Consider the following 14254-nt stretch of genomic DNA (forward strand, 5'->3'; position numbering starts at 1 on the left):
TCTTGAACTATTCAGGCTAGGTTTAAGCCATCAGAACAATATTAATTTATGTGTAGGGAAAAATATTTTTGATTGTCCGTGTGAGATTCAAAATGCTGCTTCATTATTCTCACTCATTATGATTTGGGGATTAGATGGCAGTAAGATGCCAAATCCAGCTGGTGCTATACATGCTAGATCTACTTGGTTGCTGGTGACAGCCTTTGGAAATACTTGCCAACCATTATCCTTTGTTCTTGCTGCTGAACAAATATTGTATCCAATTTGCCACTCTCCCTTGAATTACATGGCCTTTTACTTTTTTCATCAGCCTGTCACATGGGACCTTGTCAAGAGCTTTGCTCAAATCCATGTGGACTACATTAAAAGCATTGCCCTGATTGATTCATGTTAACTGCTCAAACAATTCAATCAGATTAGTCAAACAGTGCTATCCCATAACAAATCTATGCAGACAATCCCTGATTAGTGCCTTTCTGATTGAAGATTTATACTGCCCTTGGAGTGGTTTCCAATAATCTGCACACCACTTAACTGCTTTTAACTACTTGCCTTGAGCTCAATCTCCCTTTTTTAAATAATGGGACACTATCTGCTAATCTCCAGTCCCATCACACTGCTGGTGACCAGCGAGGTTTCAAAAGTTGCATTTGCAAGTGAATTTTATTAAATGCACTCACTCACACACTCACTCTCACCCACTCACTCTTCCTTCAGCTTGTTACGCTTGTCACGTACTTTGGTGGTGAATCTGGAATTCTGGAGGCCATGTCAGCGGATATTTTTAAGGCAAAGATAGATAGATTCTTGATTAGTACGGGTGTCTGAGGTTATGGGGGGGGGGGGTGGGGGGGAGGCAGGAGAATGGGGTTAGGAGGGAGAGAGATTAGCCATGATTGAATGGTGGTGTAAACTGTATGGGCTGAATGGCCTAATTCTACTTTTATTCCTTATGACCTTATGCTGGTAAGAGTGAGTGCAATTTAGAAGGTGTACGCTATCTATACGTTTTACACTGAACCCAATCTTTAGGGCAAGTGTGCTCCAACAGTGACTGGACCTCTAATGAGTAGGCAATAGCCCTGAAGTTACTCCAAAACTTATAACAGGCTGCAATTCCCTATCCTAACTTTGTCTCTTTTCAAAGACATTTAATTTAAAGACTAAAAGTCAACTTAAATAATTTCAAACATTTACAACTTTCATGTTTCTAGTTATTTTTTTATGCATTCAAAAAGCAACTTCTTTGAAATCTGAAATTGTCCGATTAGCATATGTGGAGAGAAAAAGATAACATTTCATGAATTTATTGCTCATAATTGACCTAACCTCCCCGTAAATGTATTAATGCTGATTGCCTCAACTTGTTTCACAATTGCACCTCGTCTTATGTAGATTATTTCCAATTCCATGTGGTGTCTTGATGCCAATTTTATATTGAAGCCCTCTAGTGGCCTTTTGAATAATTTAAAACAAAAATTTAGGCTGAGGAAAATTGGCAATTATACCTGCATGGGGAATGCTTAATTTTTAATAATTTTGAATGATGTAATTTTCTAGTACCTGTGTGACCGCAACTATTTTCAAGTTTAATCATTTAATTTAATTGAATTCTCTTCTTCACAACTTCACAAGTTGTTGGAGTAGAATTAGGCAATTTGGCCCATCGAGTCTATTCCGCTTTTCAATCATGGCTGATCTCAACATCTTAATCCCATTTTCCTCCTTTTCCCCATCCTTGACACCTGTTCTAATAATGAATTTGTCTATCTCTGCCTTAAAAATATCCACTGACTTGGCCTCCACAGCCCTCTGTGGCAATGAGTTCCACAGATTAACTACCCTCTAACGAAAGGTTCCTTCTCACCTCCTTTCTAAAAGAGCGCCCTTTAATTCTGAGGCTATGACCTCTGGTCCTAGACTCTCCCACCAGTGGTAACATTCTTTCCACATCCACTCTATGCCTTTCATTATTCTGTAAATTTCAATAAAGTCCTGCTCAACCTTCTAAACACCAGCGAGTAGAGACCCAGAGTTGTCAAATGCTCATATGCTAATCCACTCATTCTTGGAATCATTCTTGTAAACCTCCTGGACCCTCTCCAGAGCCAGCACATCCTTCTGCAGATATGGGGCCCAAATGTGCTCACAGTACTCTAAATGCAGCCTGACCAGTGTCTTATAGTCTCAGCATTACATTTTTTTTATTCCTGTCGTCTTAATATAAATACTAGCATTGAATTAGCCTTCTTTACTACCAATTCGACTTGCAAATTAACTTTGACAGTGCCAATCAAAATCTTTAATGTTTTCAAACTATAAGGTCATCCTACACCCACCCTTCTGTTTTGAATTGAATAACCCAATCAATAGACAATAGGTGCAGGAGTAGGCCATTCGGCCCATTGAGCCAGCACTGCCATTCAACGTGATCATGGCTGATCATCCACAATCAGTACCCCATTCCTGCCTACTCCCCATATCCCCCCCCGACTACGCTATCTTTAAGAGACCTATCAAGCTCTCTCTTGAAAGTATCCAGAGAACCGGCCTCCACCTGAGGCAGAGAATTCCACAGACTCACAACTCTCTGGGTGAAAAAGTTTTTCCTTATCTCCGTTCTAAATGGCTTACCCCTTATTCTTAAACTGTGGCCCCTGGTTCTGGACTCCCCCAACGTCGGGAACATGTTTCCTGCCTCCAGCGAGTCCAAACCCTTATCAATGTTATACGTTTCAAAAAGATCCCCTCTCATACTTCTAAATTCCAGAGTATACAAGCCCAGCCGCTCCATTCTCTCAGCATATGACACCCGCCATCCTGGGAATTAACCTTGTGAACCTACGCTGCACTCCCTCAATAGCAAGAATGTCCTTCCTCAAATTAGGGGACCAAAGCTGCACACAATACTCCAGGTGTGGTCTCACTAGGGCCCTGTACAATTGCAGAAGGACCTCTTTACTCCTATACTCAACTCCTTGCTATAAAGTCCAACATGTCATTCGCTTTCTTCACTGCCTGCTGTACCTACATGCTTACTTTCTGAAGAAGGGTTTCAGACCGAAACGTTGCCTATTTCCTTCGCTCCATTGATGCTGCTGCACCCGCTGAGTTTCTCCAGCATTTTTGTGTACCTTTGCTTACTTTCATTGACTGATGAAGAAGGACCCCCAGATCCCGTTGTACTTCCCCATTTCCCAACTTGACACCATTTAGATAATAATCTGCCTTCCTTTTTTTGCGACCCAAGAGGATAACCTCACATTTATCCACATTAAACTGCATCACAATCAATCAATCAAGTTTTATTCGTCACTTGCACATAAGTGCAAGTGAAATGAATTTGCCAGCAGCGGATCAATAAAAAACAACACACAATACACAATAAAAATGTAACACAAACATCCACCACAGCATTCATCACTGTGGTGGAATGCACAAAAATTGGCCAGTCCTCCATTTTCCCCCGGGGTCGGGACCTCAACCCTCCGCACTCGCCGCTGCGGGCGTCCAGCTGTACAGACAGGGTAAGTCCTGAATCTGTGCCCACCCACTGGAGACCGCGGCTTCAAGATGGTGTAGGCCGGCGGTCGAAGATCTAAATTCCCCGCCGCGCCACAGCCAGAAGCACCGCAGACCGCAGGGCCGGCGGTCAGGGATCCTCTCCAGGGATCCCTGGCGAGGGACCCCGCTCCAGATGGTAAGTCCCCGCCCGCGATAGAAGTTGGCCGGCGGTCGGAGCTCTTGTCCTCCGGGGTCCCCAAAGAGGGATCCCAGGCTGCGGACGCTGCGCCAGCTGGAGCTCCGCAGAACGCGGCTTCAGGCTGCAGCGGGCCAGCAAACGGAGCGCTCCCCTCCAACGACCCCCGGCGAGGGCTCGCCTGCTCTGCGACGAGAGTCCGCACTGCGCCCGCAGGTGAAGCCCCGGGCGTGTCTCCGGGAAAGGCCGCACCAATCCTCGATGTTAGGCCACAGGAGAGGCGACATGGAAAAAGTTGCCTCTCCGTGGAGGAGGCAACCAAAACGCTTTCCCCCTTACCCCCCCACACAAGACACACAGAGAAACATTAAAAACATACATTAAGATATACTAAAAAAGTAGAAAAAACAAACACGCTGCTGACAGGGCTGTCGGCTTGCAGCGCCCCCACCAACCAATTTGCCATGTATCTGCCCACTCACCCAACCTGTCCAAGTCACCCTGCATTCTTGTAGCATCCTCCTCACAGTTCACACTGATACCCAGCTTTTTGCGAATGTTACTTTGAATCCCTTCATCTAAATCATTGATGTATATTTTAAATAGCTGCGGTCCCAGCACCGAGCCTTGCGGTACCCCACTAGTCACCGTGTGCGGACGTGGCGTCGAAGGTCTAGAAGCCGAAGCAAAGAAGTGAAAGCCAAATAACCGAACGGAAACTAAGCTGAAACGCCAAATAACCGAAAGCGTACAAAACCGAAACACCAACTAACTGAAAGGGTTGGACGCCTAAAAGCAAACTAACCGAAAGGGCGGGACACCTAAAAGCAAATTCAGCGAAAGGCTGCTCTGCCAAAACGGCAACTGACTGAAAGGCTGCGTCGCCTACAAGCCAACTCACCAAATGGCTGCTCTGACAAAGTTAAATAACGGACATGACGTCGCCCGGGGGGGGGGGGGGGGGGCGGCAGGACTTGTCAGCGATTGGTCCAGACCCCAGTGTCCATCACATCACTGGCCGGGGGAGACGGGAGGGTGGGGGTCATTTTCCCACACAAGCCGTAGGCGTCCCACCCTTTCGGTTAGTTGACGTTTCGGCTTCGTACGCTTTCGGTTATTTGGCGGTTCGGCTTCTTTTCCGTTCGGTTATTTGGCTCCAACTTCCTTGCTTCGGCTTTTTGTCCTTCGATGCCACGTCCGGGTACCCTAGTCACCGCCTGCCATTCTGAAAGGGACCCGTTAATCCTTACTCTTTGTTTCCTGTCCAATTTTCAAACCAATTTTCTATCCATGTCAACACTCTACACCCAATACCATGTGCCCTAATTTTGCCCACTAATCTCCTATGTGGGATCTTATAAAATGCTTTCTGAAAGTCCTGGTACACTACGTCGACTGGCTCTCCCTTGTCCAATTTCCTAGTTACATCCTCAAAAAAATCCAGAAGATTAGTCGAGCATGATTTCCCCTTTGTAAATCCATGCTGACTTGGACCGATCCTGTTTCTGCTATCCAAATGTGCCGTTATTTCATATTTTATGATTGAATCCAGCATCTTCCCCACCACCGCTGTCAGGCTAACTGGTCTATAATTCCCCGTTTTCTCTCTCCCGCCTTTCTTAAAAGTTTCCAAAGTACCTGTTCAACTCATCTGCCATTTCCTTGTTCCCCATAATAATGTCATTCATGATATGCTCCACATTAGATTTCAGTCACAGAGCATGTTCATCGGACTATCAACTGCACCCTGACCATGAAGCAGTCAATTACACTAATCCTATTTTATTTTCCTCACATACCCTTCAACTCCCTTGGATTACACACCTCACATATACACTGAGCAATTTACAGTCAACAATTGTGTAGGAAGAAACTAGTTTAAACTGAAGACACACACAAAATGCTGGAGTCACTCAGCGGGACAGGCAGCATCTCTGGAGAGAAGGAATGGGTGACATTCTTTCTCTCGAGAGATGCTGCCTGTCCCGCTGAGTTACTCCAGCATTTTGTGTCTGTCAACTATTAATCTACCAAACTGATGTATGACACAAAGTGCTAGAGTAACTCAACCGGTCAGGCAGCATTTCTGGAGAACATGGATAGATCATCTCTCTGGTCGGGACTCTTCTAAGCTGAAACTGCGCCTATGTAAATGAGATTGGGAAATGTTGATGTACAACGTCATCTGGTGTCCTTAAACATTATTGAATGCAATATGAAGGGGTAGTAAGAAGTTCAGAAGGAAGGTGATACGTTGGCCTTCATTACATGGGTATTGCACCTCTTACGATTGCAAGCGAAAGTGCCACGGGTGAGTTGGGGTGGGATAAACAAACCAGGGAGTTATGATGGGAATAGTTTGTACTGAAAATATCAGGGGTTGGGAGGGGAAGATGTCGCTGGTGGTAGGATCCCTTTGCACCTGGCAGAACCTCTCCACATCGATGAAACCAGGTGTATTCCAGATGACTATAGAACACCTGCACTCAGCTACATTGGCCATCTCAAGTTCCCAGTTGCATACCATTTCAATTTCCCTGAGGATGAAGCCAAATGCAAACAAAAAGAACACTACCTGGGTAGTGTACAACTTAATGCTATGAACATTGAATTTTCCAATTTCAGGTAACTCTTGCTACCTGTGTTCCTTTTTCTCTCCTTTTGATCCATTCAGGATGGACATGTCAGTGTGGGAATATGAAGTGAAGTTTAAATGGCATACAACCAGTAGTTCAACCATAGTAGACACGGCTCGGGTGCTTCGGAAAGCAGTTGTTGAGTCCATGCTGATCACTCCGGTGTATAGGCTACAACAAGAGCACAGAATGCGTCAGACGAGGTTGGAGGAGGTCTGCGTAAATCATAGTGATAGTGTGGAAAAAGCCCCTTCACCCCGACTTGCCCACAGCAGCCAACATGTCCCAGGTACACTAGTCCCACCGGCCTGTGTTTGGGCCATGTCCCTCTGAACCTGTGCTATCCATGTACCTGTCTAACTGTTTTTTAAATGTTGGGATAGTCCCAGCCTCAACTACTATGGCAGCTTGTTCCATGCACTCACTGGCCTTTGTGTTTAAAAGGTTACCCCTCAGATTCCAATTAAATCTTTTCCCCTTCAACCTATGTCCTTTGGTCCTCGATTCACCTGCTCTGGGCAATATATGTTACGATAGAACTTTATTTATCCCAGGAGAGAAAGTGGTCTGCCAACAGTCAAACAGTCATCAAACACAACAAGATACCTGAAACATGAAATTAAAATGACGATTGGGAAGTCCAGGATTGGGGATGTGTAAAGATTGGAAAATGGGGGGGGGGGAGAGGGAGGAGGAGGGAGGGGAGTCAGTCTATCCCACGACAGAAGGGGGTGACGTTATATAGTTTGATAGCCACAGGGAAAAAAGATCTCCTGTGGTGTTCTGTATGTCATCTTGGTGGAACCAGTCAGTTGCTGAAGGTGCTCCTCAGGTTGACCAGTGTGTTATGGAGGGGGTGAGCTGTATTGTCCAAGATGCTCCGCAGTTTGTGGAGTATCCTCCCCTCCAAGCCCACCTCCCATGAATCCAACTCCGCCCCCAGAACATCGGCAACCGTTGATCGGATGAGCTTGTTAATCCTGTGGGTGTTCATGGCCCAGCATACGACAGCGAAGAAGATGGTACTGGCCACCACCGATTGGTAGAACATCTGCAGAATCTTACTGCAAACGTTGAAGGAGCGGAGCCTCCTCAGACAGTACAGCCGGCTCTGTCCCTTCTTGTACAGGGCCTCAGCATTCCTGCACCAGTCCAGTTTACTGTTCAGGTAAACACCAAGGTACTTGTACTCCTTGGTAATCTGCACATTCGCACCATTAATGGAGGCAGGGGACAGGAGTGTTCCTCTCCTTTTAAAGTCCACCACTAATGCCTTAGTCTTGTCTGTGTTGAGTTGCAGGTGGTTCAGCCCACACCACTCAACAAAGTCGTGGACTACACCTCTGTATTCAGCTTCCCTCCCCTCCCCTCACTGATGCAGCCCACAATTGTAGAGTCATCCAAAAACCTCTGCAGGTGGCAGGAGTCTGAATTATATCTGAAGTCTGAGATGTAGATGGCGAACAGGAAGGGAGAGAGGACCGTCCCCTGTGGGGCCCCTGTGTTGCTCACTACCATGTCCGAGACACAGTTCCGTAGCCTGACATACTGTGATCATCCAGTCAGGTAGTTGGTGATCCAGGACACCAATGGAGCATCCACCCGTATCTTCGTCAGTTTGCTCCCTAGTAGTGCAGGCCGGATGTTGTTAAAAGCACAGGAGAAGTCATAAAACATGACTCTCACAATGCTTCCCGGCTTATCCAGTGTATCCATCTGATCTATGCCTCTCATGTTTTTGTACACCTCTATAAGATCACCCCTCATCCTCCTGTGCTCCAGGGAGTAGAGACCCAGCCTACTCAACCTCTCCCTATAGCTCAGACCCTCTATTCCTGGCAACATCCTCGTACACCTTCTCTGTACCCTTTCCAGCTTGACAACATCTTTCCTATAACATGGTGCCCAGAACTGAACACAATACTTTAAATGCGGTCTCACCAACGTCTTACACAACTGCAACATGACCTCCCAACTTCTATACTCAATGAACTCTGACTGATGAAGGCTAATGTACCAAAACCTTTTTGACCCACCGTATCTACCTCTGACTCAACGCCATGCACCTGTACTCCTAGGTATTCACAAAATGCTGGAGTAACTCAGCGGGTGAGGCAGCATCTCTGTAGAGAAGGGATGGGCGACGTTTCGGGTTGAGACCCTTCAGACTGAAGAAGGGTCTCGACCTGAAACGTCGACCATTCCTTCTCTCCAGGAATGCTGCCTCACCCGCTGAGTTACTCCAGCATTTTGTGTCTACCTTCGATTTAAATCAGCATTTGCAGTTCTTTCTTAAACACCTGTACTCCTAGATCCCTCTGCTCTACAACATTACCCAGAGCCCTACCATTCACTGTAGGTCCTGCCCATGTTAGACTTCCAAAATGCAACACCTCGCATTTCCCTGTATTACATTCCATCGACCATTCCGCAGCCCACCTGGCCAATTGATCAAAATCCTGCTGCAATTTTTCACAATCATCTTCACCATCTGCAAACACACCCACTTTTGTATCATCTGTAAACTTGCTAACCTTTGCAGAGGAAAGACCCAAGGGTCGGGGAGGATTGGGAGGTGAAGGATGAGTAAACTAGGGAGTTACAGAGAAAGTGGTTCTTGCAAAAGGGGGAAGGGAAATTGCGAGCAGTGGTGGGTGGTGGGATCCTGTTGCAACTGGTGGAAATGATTAAGTTTATGTGGATGGTGGCAGGATGAACAGTAAGGACCCAACGAACTCTATCTCTGTTCTGTCAGAGTGGGAGCACGAGTGTGGGAAAAGGAAAAGATGCAGGTGACGGCTCCATCAAACACAGCAAAGGAGAAGCCACATTTCTGGAAGACTTTTCGGAGGTCCTGGAACTGAAAGGCTCAATCTCAATAACATGGAAAGTGGGGATGGGGAAACTTTGAGCAAGGGATAGCATCCTTACAAGAGAAGGGATGGGGATTGTGATCGGAGGCTAGGTAGCTGTGGGAATCAGTAGGGTTGTCGTGGATAATTTGTCTCCTTAGATGGAGACGGAGGGAGTTAAAAAAGGGGGAGATATGTCAGAGTGAGCCAAGAGAATTTGAAGGCAGATGCAAGTTTGTAGCGTAGGTGAGAAAATTGACCAGTTCCGTACAAGTGCGGGAGGCAGCAAAAGGTATTGTCAGTGTAACATAGAAAATAGGCGCAGGAGTAGGCCATTTGGCCCTTCGAATCAGTCTGGTGAACCTTCTCTGCACTCCCTCTATGGCAAAGTGAAGAAAGACTTGGGCAATGATGCCAGAGTAGGCTACAGACAAAGACAGCTCCACATAGAGAATGAGCAAAGACCATTCCTCCCCGACTACTCCTTTCATTTGTCGAGAGGTAAGAGTGTCTAATTGTCATATATACTGAACAATGAAATTCCTCAGAACAATTCCCTCTATCTCAGGAAAGCACTTGGCATAACGGTTGTCCCTGGTATGTGTGGGGTAGTGTTGGCTTTGGTCTCGTCTATTGGTTGTGGAGTTGCTTTATCGCTGTATGAGGCTTTTGTGGTTGGCAGTGTTGAGGATTGTGCAATAAAGTGACAAAACTTATTGAAGATTGAGGGGGGATCTTATAGACACTTACAAAATTCTTAAGGGGTTGGACAGGCTAGATGCAGGAAGATTATTCCCGATGTTGGGGAAGTCCAGAACTAGGGGTCACAGTTTAAGGATAAGAGGGAAGTCTTTTAGGACCGAGATGAGAAAATCATTTTTTACACAGAGAGTGGTGAATCTGTGGAATTGTCTGCCATAGAAGGTAGTTGTGGCCAGTTCATTGGCTATATTTAAGAGGGAGTTAGATGTGACCCTTGTGGCTAAAGGAATCAGGGGGTGGGTATGGAGAGAAGGCAGGGATGGGATACTGGGTTGGATGATCAGCCATGATCATATTTAATGGCGGTGCAGGCTCGAAGGGCCGAATGGCCTACTCCTGCACCTATTTTCTATGTTTCTATGTTTAATTATATTCTTACTTGCAACAGCATGACAGGCCTCTAAACACATTATTCGTAGATAACATAATAAACAAAAAATCAATAAATTAAAAAAATCCAAAGTGCAAAAAGCTCAAAATCCTTAGAGCAACCAGGACTGGCTGTCGTTTATAGTTTAGTTAGTGTTCAAGTAAGTAAGTAAGTTTATTGGCCAAGTATTCACATACAAGGAATTTGCCTTGGTGCTCCACCCACAAGTGGCCAATACCAGTATCGAAAGAGGTTGTTCACGGTGAGTAACAAGTTCTGCAGGTAGGTGAGAGGATTAGTGGAGGGGAACTAGTTGGATCTATGTTACAGAAAGAAGTGGAGGTACCTTAATGGTGGATAGAGGTGAATGAGTCCTGGTCAGCCACAGTGAAGATGAGGGGAAAGAAATTCAAAGTTGTCAAATGAGTGGAAGGCACGTGAGGTGTCCTGGATGTAGGTAAGAAGGGACTGACAAGAGGGTCAAGGTTTGCAGACATAGGCTCAATGTGGCAAAAGCAATTTATGAACCCCTAAGATGTGAGGGGTTGTGAGGAAAAGACAAATGCAACACACCAAATTTATGGAGCTTTTCATAATGCGCCTGAAATTCCAGAAATCTAGGGCAACACGGTAGCGCAGCTGTAGAACCGATGCCTTACAGTACCAGAGACCCAGGTTGGATCCTGACCTCGGCTGCTGCCTATGTGGAGTTTGCAGGTTCACCTTGTGACCAGATGAATTTTTTCTGAGGGCTGTGCCACATCCTAAAAACTTGTGAATTACTTGCAGCAAGTGAATTACTTCCACCTGCCGAGTCACTTGGAACAGTTTTTCTTCTTGGTCCAGAGTTCATCGTCTTCGATGCTCTAGAACTGCATCTTGAACCATCACTTTCCAATATCTCCTTCTTTGATTTGGCCACTGCCATCTTTGTGTCTGGGTCCAGCTGTTCTTTTTGTCGCCTCATCTCTACCTCTTGTCGCGTCATCTCTTCTTCTTGTCTCTTCATCTCTTCTTTCTGTCGAGTCCTCTCTTCTTTCATCTGTTCTACTTGTCGCTCAACTCATGTTTCTTCTTCAAGGCATCCGCTTCTATTGAGAGAGCAGCTAGATCAGCTTCAACTCCCAATCGAGCAGAAGCCCTTAATACCGAACTGGCTATAGAACCAGATTTATGTCCTGATCTTCATGTAGATATGTTCGAGATACTATCTCGTGGTGTAATCTCATCTTCCAATCCAGCACCTTGTTGCATTGCACTTCTAGCTGTTAAGCACGTAAGTTGTGGTATAATATCAGATAACCACTTCTCTGCCTCATCCATGAAAGCATTGAATATCTCCACCCTTGCTTCCCACCACTGGGTGTGTCTTTCGCATTCTTCCCGAGGCGGCTGTGAACACAGCAGCACATTTTGTTTCTTTCCAACCTCTTGGCAGAAGTTCCATAGTTGGCCCAGATTAGATTCTATTTTCATCGCGTTCTTAACTGATTCCATTAGTTTCTTCTATTTCTCAATTGATTTGGTAACCTGTTGCATAACTTGTTTCTCTCCTTCTCGGTTTCTTTCAGGTAGGCAGCTTGGGTATTATCTGCATCTTCTCGATACATGACTTTTCTGTAGCTTTCAATTGACTCATTAACTTGTTCCCATATCGAGTTTTCCTCCTTCTAAGTGTCTTTCAGTTAGGCAGCTTGTCCTTGACTGAGCTTGACTTCGTCACCTTGTGGTTCCTCAGACATGGCTCTTTCTTCATCTTCTTGCTCCATGGATTAAACAGGTCTTGGCAAATTGCCAAGTCTTTAAATTGAACTAACAAAGACTTCTTCAATTTTGCTCCAATTTTGTGTGAACATATTTTCTCAGGAACAATAACAAATTGGATTTCCAGACAACAACCCTCAACATCCACTAAGTTAAAAATAACATTAGTTCAAAAGGAATGTGTCTTATCTTGACTTCAAAACAATCCAAGGTCGAACATCTGGATTTTTCCAGGTACATGGAAAAACACTTTATTGGCTTTCTTCCAAGCCAGTGGCAAGCTTTCTTTAACCTTACAGAAGCCGTTCAAAATTAACGCTTTTCAGCTTCAATTCAAAAAAATAATAGTCGATTTCAAGTCACGATTTCTTGATAATGTCTTCAATCTTCAGATGTCATGTCACTGTCGATATATCTCTAGGCCATCTCTGGCCGAGATCTATTGTCTTCAGTTCCTCTTCAGGAACCGGTCTTCTGGCCAAAACCTCCTTTGAGATCCTAGCCAAGTCTTCTGTCCTACTCTCAGGGACTGGCTCTCACCTCCTGTATCCTTCGACTTTATATAGTGGCAGATTTTTATATCGTTCAAGAGATTACTCCCTCTAGCCACTAAAGAGACTACATGGTTTAAGGAGAATGTCGTAATACGCATGTGAGCCTTGAGAAACCTTCAGAGCTTCTTCACAGATAAATCTTCATAATACTGTCTTTTGATTAATAGTTTCTTTTTTGTTGAAGAAAAACAATAAGATATACATCCAGTGTTTAAGAAGGAACTGCAGATGCTGGAAAAGCGAAGGTACACAAAAAAGCTGGAGAAACTCAGCGGGTGCAGCAGCATCTATGGAGCGAATGGAATTAGGCAACGTTTCGGGCCGAAACCCTTCTTCAGACATATACATTCAACCTTCTTCTCCGACTTGTACACTTTAATCTTGTTCAAACTCCAGCATATCGCTTTAAACGTTAGAAAACTCCTCGTGTCTCGGTTAAACTTCACAGGGTTGAAGGGTATTCCTTCCCCATGTAGCTCCGAGCTAAATTAAAACTAAGCAACTGCGCAAGAAACCCAGCACCAAACATGCCCTTGACTACGTAATAAATCCCACCCACGTAGTTTAAAATTTAAAGGCTAATGCCATAATTAATGACACACAAAATAAGCCAAATGGCCACGACACAAAGTGCTGGAGTAACTCAGTGAGCCAGGCAGCATCTCTGAAGAAAAGGAATAGGTGATGTTTCTGTTGAGACCCTTCTCCAGAGATGCTGCCAGTCCCGATGAGTTACTCCAGCACGTTGTGTCTATCTTCGGTGACAAGCAGCATCTGCTGTCCCTTTCTACACGAGTGCTGGAATAACTCATCTAAACGTTATTCCCTCATGTGTATATATACACTGTAAATGGCTTGACTGTAATCACATATTGTCTTTCTACTGACTGGATAACAGGCAACTAAAGCTTTTCACTGTACCTCGGTGCATGTGACAATAAACCAAACTTCTGTGGAGGGAAGAGAGCAAAGCTCCTCCAGTATCTTTGGAAGAGAGTGCGCCGGCCCCGCGCGCGCGCACTGGCGACGTTGCCGGCCGCCTCCGAGCGTGCGCACTGGCGATAGCGCCGGCCGCCCGCCCGCCCGCCCGCCCGCCTCCGCGCACGCGCATTGGCAGTTGCTGGGGCGGCAGCGGCGGCAGCGGTGGACGGACGGACGGACGGCAGCCTGAGGTCTAGGGCCCGGCGAGCGGCCTGAGGGGCAGAGCAGACCGGAGACCGGCAAGAGGCAGCCGGTAGTGGGGAGAATCACCGGCAGCAGCGAACGGTGCGAGACAGCTGGGTGCGTGGTTCGGCCGGGGCCGGGGCCTGGGCCTACTCTACCCTGGGCCTGACCCGCGCCCACGCACGAGCCGGCGGGGACCGGGGACCGGGGACCGGGGCTGCTCTGGGCCACAGGTGGCTTTAGAGCCGATGTCCGTGTCGCTGCGTATTCAGACGGGGGGGGGGGGGGGGGCTCTTCCCGATCCCTCCCGTAAATATCCGGCCCCAACTCCAATTCCTTCCCCACAACCACCCTCACGCTACTTCGCCCCCCCCCCTCCCACCCCCAATTAAATTGGGACCCACTGTCCGCCATCCCCCACCACATTAACTCGACCCCCCCCCGACATTCCT

At 46.3% G+C, this 14254-nt stretch overlaps 1 protein-coding gene across 3 annotated transcripts in view; it reads left to right on the forward strand.

The window, feature by feature from the left end:
* Nucleotides 1-13727: 13727 nt before the first annotated feature.
* LOC116979243 (U2 snRNP-associated SURP motif-containing protein-like) overlaps nucleotides 13728-14254 on the forward strand; it is a 54551-nt gene continuing 54024 nt past the window's right edge. The window contains exon 1 of one of the 3 annotated variants that reach the window (XM_033030837.1): nucleotides 13728-13904. The gene's annotated coding sequence lies outside the window, so the exon portion shown is untranslated. Of the gene's footprint in view, nucleotides 13920-14254 lie in introns of all 3 variants that reach the window. The other 2 variants (XM_033030838.1, XM_033030840.1) reach the window with 2 other exon arrangements.

This window comes from Amblyraja radiata, chromosome 12 (assembly GCF_010909765.2).
Source record: "Amblyraja radiata isolate CabotCenter1 chromosome 12, sAmbRad1.1.pri, whole genome shotgun sequence".
Taxonomy (NCBI): domain Eukaryota; kingdom Metazoa; phylum Chordata; class Chondrichthyes; order Rajiformes; family Rajidae; genus Amblyraja; species Amblyraja radiata.